Genomic DNA, 12,960 nt, shown 5'->3' on the forward strand with positions numbered 1-12,960 from the left:
TAAATTTGATCCCACACGTAGACAAACACACACACACACACACACACACACGTATAATTAGTAAGGGATTCTTGACTATCCATTGACTATCCATTCTTCTATGGTAAGCAGTTAGAGAAATATGAAGACTGTACATCTTCAGAGGTACACCCTTATACATATTGTTCTGTCCCTTAAATTTTGTATTTATCTGCAGTTTGGAGATTAAGGGTATATAACTAGAGCTTAGAATTGTAAATTACATTTAATAAAGTTGATGATTGACTAAAAGCTTTTCAGCCAAGAAGGGGATATAACCGAATTAATAAAAGTGACCTGAGAAGAAAAAAAAATGTCATTTTCCTTTTTCCTTGTAATGAAAAGTGATTTAATGATGCAGTCTGACAAAGAGATTTATCCATTCAACAAATATTTTTTGAGAACTCACTATGTCCCAGTTAGGGTTATGTATTTTTCATAAATTATCTCATGCTAATTTCAATAGCAGCTCTATGATATTGGTATTATTAACTCTATTTTAAGATAATGAAAATGGAGGTAAGGAGATCAAATAATTTAATCAAGGTTACACATTTTTTAAGGGGAAGAATTAACTCCAAAGCTTATTTCTGATCCAACAGGCTGTATACTACAAATATATTTTCTTACATTTTAACAATTATTTTCAGGCCCATGGACTTGAAAAATAATAGATCTCTAGAGAATAGCAAAAGATGTTCAAATATCTACATTTCTAAATCACAAAATCCTAAACGATATCATTAATGAATAATATTTAAATATTTTGTTTAAAAAACATAATGCTAGAGGAGTTCACGTATTTTTGAATGAGGAAATGACTTTGTGTGCACGATACTGGTTCTTGTCAAGTGATTGATCGCATTGTTTTATATTTTTCAAAACATCAAAGCAATAAGAAAAATAAACAGTACTGACACTGGAATGTGGTATAACTATTACTTTGTGTCTATTTCCATGAAATCAAGCCAACTTATGTATGATGAAATGGAAATACGTTGTAAAACTTTGTAGATTTACTTCCTAAAATGGTATTTATTTGACTTCTGTGTTCATGTCAAATGTTCTACACATGCAGCTTATAATTTTTGCATTGAAAAAAAAAATAAAGCCACCGGTTACTGTAAAAGGTCACCTTTTTAATTGGTGTAATAAAGCCCAGCTGGTGAGCCAATCTCCGGAATAACTCGGGGCTAGCACAGTGGTGGCAGAACGAAGAATGCATTTGGTAAGAGGGAAGTGATTTTAGCATATGTCCTTTACTTCACATATTTGTGACTGCCAGTCACCAATATCTAATTTTATTTAAGGTAAAGCATCTTTGAAGGTTCAAGTGATTTATACTGCAACCTATGTCCTCACGCTAAACATAAAGAGGTAGATTTATCATGATGAATATACAAAGGGAAGTAATTGATTCTTTGGTCTGAATTTTTCTCTCAGTTAATAGATTTCCCCTTTAGTAACAACAAGGCAAAAATAATAAGGAAGCATACAAGATAAGTTAAGTACAGCTCCCTTTGGCCCTGCTAGTCATTAAAAGCTTATCTAGTATTTCCAGTGCTCTTCATGAATGCTCCTTCTGCTTTGTGTTTAGAATGATAAAATCTTGTAGCTCCATAAATGTTAACTTCATCTTGTAGAAAAATAATAAATACGTGTTTGACATAATGCATAATTCTCTATTTTGCCTCTTGACATTTAAGAGAATTGTTATAATTATATCTATTCAAATAGAGACGTGCTGCCTCCTTTTAAATTGTGATAATACTTAACAATTATAAATACAATTCAGGATCCATATGAAATACAGTCTAGGACTTTTCTGGCCATAATATGTTTTAAAAAATACCTCAAAGGAGTCCTGGTGATTTAATCAACCTTGAAAATATTGCCAGAGTGTTTGTACAATATAAAAAATGATTTAAGATGACATTTTGATATTCTTATAAAAAAGTTTGATTTGGGGGTTTGTTTGGTTTTTTTGTTGTTTGTTTTTTTTTTACTATTTCAATGCTATAGACAAAATGAGTTTGTGTATAAATACACTGAAAATCTACAAAAAATGAAAAACAAATATAAACTGAAATGGAGCTATGAGGGCAGTCTTGCTGACAAAATTTCTTTCATTCATTGTATATTAGGTATCCTGTATTTGTGGCAACTTATACAAAGCTATGTGATGCATCATATCATATATAGTGAGGCTGAATAGAAGCCTAGTTCATTGTATGAACATGGAAAGTAAACACTGAAAGACTAATTTCCAAATTATTCTATTCTCTCGAATATCTCAAATTCAATTGTTCTCTATTCCTTTACCTCTTAATCAAAATTATAAAGTATTATTTCATTCACTAAACAAGTGATATCTTTATTCCAATTCGTCTTTCACATCAACTATATATATATATATATATATATATATATATATATTTTTTTTTTTTTTTTTTTTTTTTTTTTTTTTTTTTTTGCGGTACATGGGCCTCTCACTGCTGTGGCCTCTCCCGCTGCGGAGCACAGGCTCCGGACGTGCAGGCTCAGTGGCCATGGCTCACGGGCCTAGCCGCTCCGCGGCATGTGGGATCTTCCCGGACCGGGGCACGAACCCGTGTCCCCTGCATCGGCAGGCAGACTCTCAACCACTGCGCCACCAGGGAAGCCCTCAACTATATTTTTTAACATAAAAGGATGCCAAAACAAAGTCAACTTGATCAGCTATTTCCCAGAATATGCATATGAATGGAGTATACCACACAATATAGACACACAGTGGAGAAAGAGAGATATTTGTAATAAATATTACTTTTGCTTTTATCTGGATAGTTAAATTTTGGTGACTTCTTTACATTCAGCTGAACTTTTTAATACTTTTTATAATTCTTGCATTTTTATAATGAAGACGTAGTTTTTTAAAAAAGTCATTTCTCTTAGAATTTTATTCTAATATTTCCTCAATACATCAAAACCCCAAGGTGATAACTTCTGAATATTGCAACAGTAGTAGTGGGAAATTTCAAAAAGTAGTTTTCTTCATGGAAGAGCTCATATAAATTTTGTTTAATTAAATACAAACAGAAAGTACTTTTAAGTATCAAGAATTATTTGGGGGTTTCCCTGGTGGCGCAGTGGTTGAGAGTCCGCCTGCCGATGCAGGGGACACGGGTTCGTGTCCCGGTCCGGGAAGATCCCACATGCCGCAGAGCGGCTAGGCCCGTGAGCCATGGCCGCTGAGCCTGCGCGTCCGGAGCCTGTGCTCCGCAAAAAAAAAAAAAAAAGAAAGAAAAAGAATTATTTGGGAATTCCCTGGTGGTCCAGTGGTTAGGACTCGGCACTTTCATTGCCAAGGCCCAGGTTAAATCCCTGGTCGGGGAACTGAGACCCCGCAAGCTGCACGGTTCAGCCAAAAAAAAAAAAAAAAAAAAATTGTAGCGAATTGTAGCACATACTTAGGTGAATGAAAAACAGAGAGCACTATTCCAGATGAGGCTGGAGAATTTTGTAATTATTCTAGTCATTTATAACCATAATATTTTATGAATCTGTAAGTAACAGCTTACATTAAGTTATAACATCTTACATCTACAATGAATATCTATGTAACAGTGATTGGAAATACATCTGGAAGATATAAAGGGATGCTGTAAAAACAGATTTATGTTCTATATTTCTTGGCAAGCAGGGCAAGTTCAGGCAAGAACGTGGGGGAGGCAGTTGCTCTTTGTTCAAGACACACTCTTTTATTCTCATTCACTCATACTGTGTCCCATACAGTCTTAGACATTTCCATCAAGCGATAAAAATCTTCACTCATTTATACCCAAGATGTATTTGCTGTGATATGTTGTAGAACAACAATGGTAAGCGTCTTGCTATCTTTACAAATATTTTCACAACGTTAGACTATAGGATGACAATTATAGTTTCTTCATCACAAATAAAAATTACATAATATTCTGGTGATTTCCTAAGAAGGAAATCAATGGCAGAGGACTCACTGATACCATCCCCGGATTGCATATTACAGAAAGGATCATTCTATGATGGGGGAGGGCCATATCTCCCCTTCATTTCCATGAACTGTTTTCCTAAGTTATCTCTTACCTACTCCTTCCTTCCCTTGCATAAGACCCAAGGAAAGGTCATCTACTTTCAAGTGTGATACACATCATTATCCTTATGCAACATTTTTTCTAAAATCATATATCTGTACCCTTTGAATTTCTCAAGGGAAAAACCAAAAAACAAAGAATGTGCTTTGTTTTTTCTGTAAATTTCACACTTTTAAATATTATGCTATTAACAGTAATAGAAACAGCAAAGGGGTTAGAAATAGTAGATCAAGTCAACTTTTGTTCTGAAAACTTCCATTTCATGATTATGCAACTGTCAAATCAGTATTACAGTTAAAACGCCATCGCGGGACTTCCCTGGTGGTGCAGTGGTTAAGAATCCGCCTACCAATGCAGGGGACACGGGTTCGAGCCCTGGTCCCAGGAAGATCCCACAGGCCACGGAGGAACTAAGCCTGTGCACAACTACTAAGCCTGCCCTCTAGAGCCCGCGAGCCACAACTACTGAGCCCGTGTGCCACACGCCTAGAGCCTGTGCTCTGCAACAAGAAAAGCCACCGCAATTAGAAGCCCGTGAACCGCAATGAAGAGTAGCCCCTGCTCACCACAACTAGAGAAAGCCCGTGCGCAGCAGCAAAGACCCAATGCAGCCAATAAATAAATAAATAAAAATTTAAAAAAACCAAAACGCTATTGCATTTTTCATGAATATAATTATCTATGTAAATTAGAAAAATCTACATCAACAGACCTTATATGTCCAAATAAACGAAATGCTCTGGAAAGTAATTTAATAGTAGCCACAGTATAGCTCAGACAACAAGGATGGAATGAGGAAGAGGATGAGTGTAGAAAAGGGGAGAGGGGAGTGTACTGGATTCACCTCTTTGGTAGCAATTGTCACAGGCATGGACTTATTGACACATGAGAAACTTCCGCCCTAATTGCCACATTTATCATTAAGAATTATGACAGTCAGAATCTGATGGTTTGATTGACTTTACAAGTAAGCCTGATAATAATATGTGGTCAACCAACTTTACTATTAAAGTCGGGTGGCGTGGAATAGCAGAAAGATCACTAGCTTCAGAGTCACAGAGCCCGGTAATCAAAACCTGGCTCTTTGTTTACTTTACATCCTTAAAGTTACTGAATTACAATCTCACCCTCTATAATATATGAATAATAAGATTCCTCAGTTGATTGCTGTAAATAATATTTGTGAAATGCTTGGCCCTGTGCTTATTACAAAGAAAGCACTTAAAGAATCCAATATCATCATTGCTGTTGTTGTCTTAGTGGCTATGTAGTCGACTCTCATTATTCACCGTGGTTGTGTTCGATGAAGTCACCACAAACACTGGATGAGTGAATGCTGATTATTGCTCCATGGGAAATACCAAGATTATGTTGCTGAAAGCCTCTGGTCACATTTATTCTTTTTGGCCACGCCTTGCGGTATGTGGGATCTTAGTTCCCTGACCAGGTATGGAACTCGTGCTCCTTGAAGTGGAAGCGCAGAGTTTTAACGACTGGACCGCCAGGGAAGTCCCTGATCACATTTTTTTTTTTGGTCAACCAAAATGTCATTTGTGTTATATAAGTTCCTTTGCCAACATCCTTGTAAAATAAGCCAGCCTCATCAATGCTGAAACATGCTCTTCCTCAGGTAACTTTTCCTGTGTAACTCTTAGAAGGTATAGTCTATTGTCATTCTTCATGGATTTCATACTTGCAAATTTGCCTACATAATAAAATTTATTCATAACCCTAAAGTCAATCATGACAGCACACTCTCTATCATTTGAAGATGTTAAATAATCAACAGTGGTGAAAAACTTGTCACCTGATGTGCACCCTCCCAGGTTGTGAGGTTGAACAAAGTGACACTCACCTTCTTGTTTCAGTTCTCCTACTGTAAACAAATGTCGTTCTGGCCGTCTATTTAGTGTCATGCTGTTTGCATTTCTGTGCTTTTTGTTAGTGAGTTCACTATTTCAGATGCCCCCCAAGCACAGGGCTGAAGCGTGGTCTAGTATTCCTAAGCACAAGAAGGCTACGATATGTCTTATGGAGAAAACACATATATAAGATTCTTCCTTTTGGTTGCATGTTTCTGGCTGCTCTAGGCATGTACTTCATCTGGTCCAACCCCAAACCTGGGAAAACCCACACAGGTTTATTTTGGTCCTGGAAATTTATAAGAAATTTGAGAAAATTTGAATTCATTTAATCTTCAACAAATATTTTAAGTAAACATTATTTCCTTCATTTTGCAGAGGAAGAAAATGAAAATTTGAACTCATATGTTTAAAGTGATATTAGTCTCATTCTCGGTAAAAATGATTTTCCAATTATGAAGCGAAGAAAAACATGAATGACTTTGCCTTGTGAAGTTTGCCAACAACCAGCCAAGACTTCAAATGTTAGATGTTATCAGACATGTGTTAGCTCATTAAGAGAGTATGGTAATCACCTTGTTCAATCTCCTGCCCCAATCAAGATTCTGTTTCTATACCTTCACTGATAAATAATTCTCATTGTTACTTGAATACCTATATTGAGAAAACATTTTTCTTTCATAACAGGGAGACTATTCCATTTTTAAATTACTTATGTATTTATAAAGCTATTTTAAGAGTTAACTGAAAAGTTTTAATGCCATTGACCTCAATTTAATTTTTACAGAGAAAATACAAGCTTGTTCTTTCTTTTCACCTGACAGTTTTTCCCTTCATGTGATAGAAGCTTCCAAATGTGTCCCTATTTCATTCCAAGAATATGTTAATTACTGAAAATAAACTGGAACAGAATTTAACAATTTTGATAAATTTAATAGAGTTGTGGAAATCTTAATAATTGTAATTACCACTGGGTCTATATTATATATTATGTTTCAGTAATAAACCATAAGAGTTATCAAAATATTTTGTTAGTGGAGACAATTTCAATAAGATTTTTTTTTTTTTAATAAAAATCAACCTGGGCTTCGCTGGTGGCGCAGTGGTTGAGAGTCCGCCTGCCAATGCGGGGGACACGAGTTCGTGCCCTGGTCCGGGAGGATCCCACGTGCCGTGGAGCGGCTGGGCCTGTGAGCCAGGGCCGCTGAGCCTGCGCGTCCGGAGCCTGTGCTGCACGACGGGAGAGGCCACAACAGTGAGAGGCCCGCATACCGCAAAAAAAAAAAAATTCAACCTATACTACAAGATTGACGCATGATTTAAAACTTGAATCTATGAGGGATCATTCAAAATAGTTGACCACACAATTTCTTTCTTCTTTCTTCCAAGAAAGAAAGATGGAAGGAAGGATAAAGGACGGGAGAGAAAGGAAGGTGGTAGGGAGGAAGAAGGGAAGGGAAGATAAAAGGAAAGAAAAAAGGAAGTAAGGCTAGGAGGGCAGGAGAAAAGGAAAGAAGAAGGAAGAAGGATAATCTACAAGGTATATTGCAAAATGGGAATACTATGCAATATATATTATAAAAGTAGGTAGACATAATATATAAGGACTTTAGTACATAAATACTTCTTCCATGCCAATAAAAAATAGAAAAATGGTCAAAGGATATGTGGTGAGCTGCCTCTAAGAAGGCTCTCAATAATGCCATTTTCTGTTATTCATGCCCTTGGCAATCCTCTCCCTGAGGAGGGACTGTACGTAATGACTCCTTTCTCAAGAATGAAATATAGCAAAAGTGATAGATCTCATTTCCAAGATAAATTAGAAAAAGACAGTGGCTTCCACCTTGGGTACTTTTATTTATTTATTTATTATTTATTTTTCTATATGTGTGGTCTATTTTTGTTTTTGAATTTTATTTTATTTATTTATTTATTTATACAGCAGGTTCTTATTAGTTTTCTATTTTATACATATTAGTGTATATATGTCAATCCCAATCTCCCAATTCATCCCACCACCACCAACCCTGCCCCGCTTTCCCTCATTGGTATCCATACATTTGTTCTCTACATCTGTGTCTCTATTTCTGAAACTTGGTCACTTTTAGTCTCAAACTTGCTCACCCCTCAGGAAGCCAACCAGCACGTCATGAGACAACTCTGCAAAGAGCACACACGGTAAGGGGCTGAGGCCTGACAGAACTTGGGTGCAGATCCAGGTGAGTCTTCAGATTAGACTGTAACTGAAGACTTGACTGCTAACCTTATGAAAGGCCTTGACCTAAAGTATTCATACAACCTGTGCCTATAATTTTGATCCAGAGACTCTCTGAGATCATTGTCTTGCTTTTAGCTGCTAAATTTGGGAGTAATTTGCTACATGACAGTAGATAACTAACAAAGGATATTAGTGGTGAGGTGATTTACCAAAAAATATAACTCATCAGTGATTTATGAAAATATGTTCAGCATCATTAGGAACTCAATTAAAACAGCAATGACCACTTTTGCACCTTAAATTAAATAGAAAAATTGAAATGTTTTTATTCACTAGGTTCTTAAAAGAAATAGTGAGCATTTGTATTTTCAGAATGTCTCTGCATGTGTGTTCTAAAGATATAAAAAGTGAAAATGATGATTTACTAAATTTCTAAAGGGAACAGGACTGTATGTGCATTTGCGTTGGGGATTGTCTGTGTTGTAATATCAGTGCACTCTGTCTCATAAAAATAACTTAGAAAAATGTCAAAATTTACTTATTACACCATCACTTTGGATTCTCTCTCTTCCATGTGGTAGCCTGGAATAAAAAATTAAGTCTTGAGTCCAAGCTTCATCTGTACCACTCCTTAACTCTGTGAATTTATATACAAAAGTTATTCTGAGCCTTAGTTCCTTTGTTTTATGTGAAATTAGCATAATCTCCAAAATTTCTGCACAAGGTCATAAAAATGACTGAGATAATGCAAGTAAAAAATGCAATAACAAAGTGATATGTACCTGTAAGGTCTTATCATTCTGTAAGGTCTTATCCTCCAAACTACTGGTGGCTCTAGGATAAAACCATAATCAGTGGTAAGCAACCTGGCTTTACCTGCCAATGAGTTCTAAACTTAGTCAGTTACTGTTCTTGAGTAATTCTAATTTTGAGTGAGCAGAGAACCCTACAACTCATTAAAACTTAAAAGCTCATGCCCACAATATCCTATTCTCATACAATAAACCTCATCCTAGATGAGTCATCCTAGAGATTTATTCTAGAGACAAATATATTTATTTCACTAAATCATAATTTTTAAAGGGTAGTCATATATAGCTACATATTGGATCTTCACCACAACTCTGGTAAAGGAAGGATCATTGGTTTTATTTAAAAGTGAAATGATTAAGGGGATTAAGTGAGTTGTCCAATGTCACATTTCCATAAAATAATTTGAATCAAAAATTATGAGTTCTAGGGAATTCCCTGGCGGTCCAGTGGTTAGGATTCTGCGCTTCCACTGCAGGGGGCATGGGTTCGATCCCTGGTCGGGGAACTAAGATCCCTCAAGCCACATGGCATGGTCAAAAATAAATAAAATAAAAATAAAATAAGCCCACTAAAAAAAAATTATGAATTCTAGGGCAGTGTTCTTTGTTGTGTTTTTCACAGTAGCGCTTATAATTATGAGAAATTGGAAGCAACTCTTTGTCCAGGAATAGGGAATTGGGTAAATAAGTTGTGGTACATCAATAAAGCAAAATTTTGTGTAGATACCCAAAATAATAATAAAGTGTGACACAGTCAATTGCATTTTAGGTACATTCATAAGTATTTTATGGTAATTGTGATTATTCCTCCAGGAAACCAGTTGCAAATCATAAGTAAGAGGAGAACCAAAATGCTACTATATCATTTCTTTTTTCTCCTGTTTTTTTTCATTTCCCAGTCTTATTAGAATAACTTTAATGTTTATACCCATACGTTTCCAAATTAGATGTTTCCTCTAAAATGCCTCTTCTTGGCTCACTTTAAATTTTATGTAAACCATCTCTCTATTCCACCTGTGCTTTGGCATTTAGAAAGAAAATACTTTGCAGAAGAATCCTTGCAGGAAGTATTTCTCCAAGACAGCACAGTTCCCCAGAAAAATGGTCTGAAATTAGTCTTCTGAGAACACGTATATGAAAGGATAATATTAGAGGAGAAATATTCTTTTTGTGGTTAATCAAGTTGTTTCAATAGCTGGGTTCAATACAGAGTTCACTGAAGAAATCTAAAATCTTGTTCTTAAACATCTATTATTTCATTTCACCACAGATTGTTCTTAATGGGTCTTTATTTTCCCTAGAAATGTTATTCACAGCGAGATATATTTCTGAATATATCTAATTAGGAGATATCTCTTCTTTGCACCTTTGTCATCCCTTTTCACACTAAGAGGGTGTTTCCCTCACCTAAAAATTCATGAGTGACAGTATAGATAGCTGCTCACCTTAATCTGGGGTTGACTGGTGAAAGATTTCTAGACTAGAGAAAAGGCGGGGGGGGAGGGGTTGGGTGTTTGGGGAGCGATTCTATCTGTATTCTATATTTAAGACGTTCATTTCATTGTATTTCCTTGGCTTTTAAAACATCTACTTGGGATGGTGACATGCAAGAGGAAAGAGAAAGCAAGCATAGACAGCTTCACATGCCCTTGAAATAGATATGCCTTGATTTTGCAGCTCACATAATAACTGATAGCAGAGAGCACTCTGGTTTTGAATTAAAATTAAAAAATTGAAGCAAGTCCTTTAAAAAAGCTCTGAATATAAACGTTCATCCAATTAAGAAAGTGCATTCACTTTCAGGCCACAATGTGGTAAGGGACAGATAATTGCAGCTGTCTATGTCAACCTTGTAAAGAGCTTGCTAAAATCATTAAGCGTTTGGAAATTTTATTCAGCCTACAATATTTTTCTTAACTGCACTCATACTTGTCAAAACCACTCCCTGATCATTTTCACCCACTCTTAGAGCCCTCCATATCATTAAGTTTAGGCCTGGCAACCATTTTCCTGCACCAGATAATGATATTTTTCTCACCAACATAAATTTCCATCAAGATCAGAATGAAGGACAGTAGAAAGCTGTCTCAGAGGAGGTTAAATTTCCCTCAGTACTGTATGATGGTGGTATTAAAATAACCATCTTTTAAACATTTTTTTCATTTTGTGCTACGTGTGAAATGTAACTGATTTTATACAGATTTTCATGGAAATGATAATTTGCTGTGGTGTCATATAGATACAGTTCACATTTAATATCAGATTTCTATTTTAGTTCTGTTTTCTGAGTGCTGTGCCATGTCCATGTGGTCTCAAGTTATTTTCATGGTTAAACCATGTAGAGGGCACACTAGGAAGAAGACATCAGAAAATAACTTAAAAAACAAATAGCTTTCCATATTGCCTGCTGTGCCTTCTCCACTCCGTCCTGACGTCCCATGTCAGTAGCTCTTTATTTTGTACTTGTTCTGGTGAGTGGTTTTCTCATGATGGGAGTTTCATGTATATTCTCCCTCTGGCAATACTACTATCCTGAACAAACATCTACTGTTAAAAATCAAAAGTTGCAGACTTCAATTCATTGCCAGTGTTACTCTGAAAGACATTTCTCTCCTAATCCTAGTATCCTCATTTGTATTTCCCACATCAATTTGGTAATTAAACTGAGCCAGAAAACACTAGAATTCCTCTTACTGCAAATTATAAACCTTAAAAACAACCAGGACACATCCCAGTGACCTCAAAACTGCCCAAGGTTCAGTCGCCACTGTGTGCATTTTACTGTCCAACATTTAGTGCCAAGCCAACTCCTGCTGGGCCTTGACTGGGTCCTCTGGGTATCCGAGTGGATAGCAACATTTAAAATTCACACTCTGTACTATCCAGCCATGGGCATTGCTGGAGACTCTGTTTTTAGACCAGAAAATGCAGCACACTGGAATAATGGGACATTTTCTCCTACTTCTGAACTGGAAATGAAATCTGAATGGAACTTTGTTTCTCATTTTCCAATGAGTTTTTTAAAACAGGCCATTTCTAAGACTTCTTAGCAATTAATTTAATTAGAGACAAAGCCCAGACAACAAAAGTCAGACTTCCGGCAGATGGTACCCAGAGATGTGGTCGAAGATCCTTCCAGTGCAGCATTGTGGGTAATTTGTGAGATGAGTGTGGTGATGGAGGGTGTGATGGTGATGATGGTGGCTGAAGTGTTTATTGTTTTTTTTTTATAGAGGTGGCAGTTAAGCAAAGAGCAGGTCTCTTTGACATTTGGTCAGAATTCCCTCTATATATGACTTCCAAAAAGAAACAACATGTTCTACTGCCTGTAAGACAGTCCATTTTGAATTAGAAAGTTTCCATTAGTCACTTTCCATGGTAGCTGTGCAGCATCTTGCAAAATAACTTATAGATCTAATATCTTACAGAAAGCGTAGTCTGAGACAGATGAGAATGAAAAGTGGCCGGTGTGTTTTAAAGCTGGTAAACCAAAAGGCTTTGGTATCTTGGGGAAATCCCATTGCCTAAATTCCCTTTGAAATGCAGTTCAATTTAGCAGATCCATAGATTTACATGGGACCATAGTGAAGAGTCAAAAGATTTTAAAAACATATTCTCACCTTCGCTTCCCAATATATAAACATTCATTTTGAAGACTGTTGCTTGTCTGGAGATGAGCAAAATTAATTTCTCTGATTTCATCTACACCGGACTCCACAGCAATTTTTACAGGTGAATTGTGATGTTCATCACCACTTCCTGGAGCCAAAAAGAGCTCAGAAATTGTTCTTTAGAATGTTCTGAGGGCCAGTTTCAGTTGGTTGGGCTTTAGAGCAAGTACAGGTTCGTGGTGTCACATAACCCATTCCTGCATGACTCAAAGCTGCCAGAACGATGTCTCCTACCTGCAGGATAGATGTCATATGGCAAGATCATCA

The sequence above is a fragment of the Monodon monoceros genome, unplaced genomic scaffold (assembly GCF_005190385.1).
Source record: "Monodon monoceros isolate NGI ecotype Baffin Bay Population unplaced genomic scaffold, NGI_Narwhal_1 Super_Scaffold_1, whole genome shotgun sequence".
Taxonomy (NCBI): Eukaryota; Metazoa; Chordata; class Mammalia; order Artiodactyla; family Monodontidae; genus Monodon; species Monodon monoceros.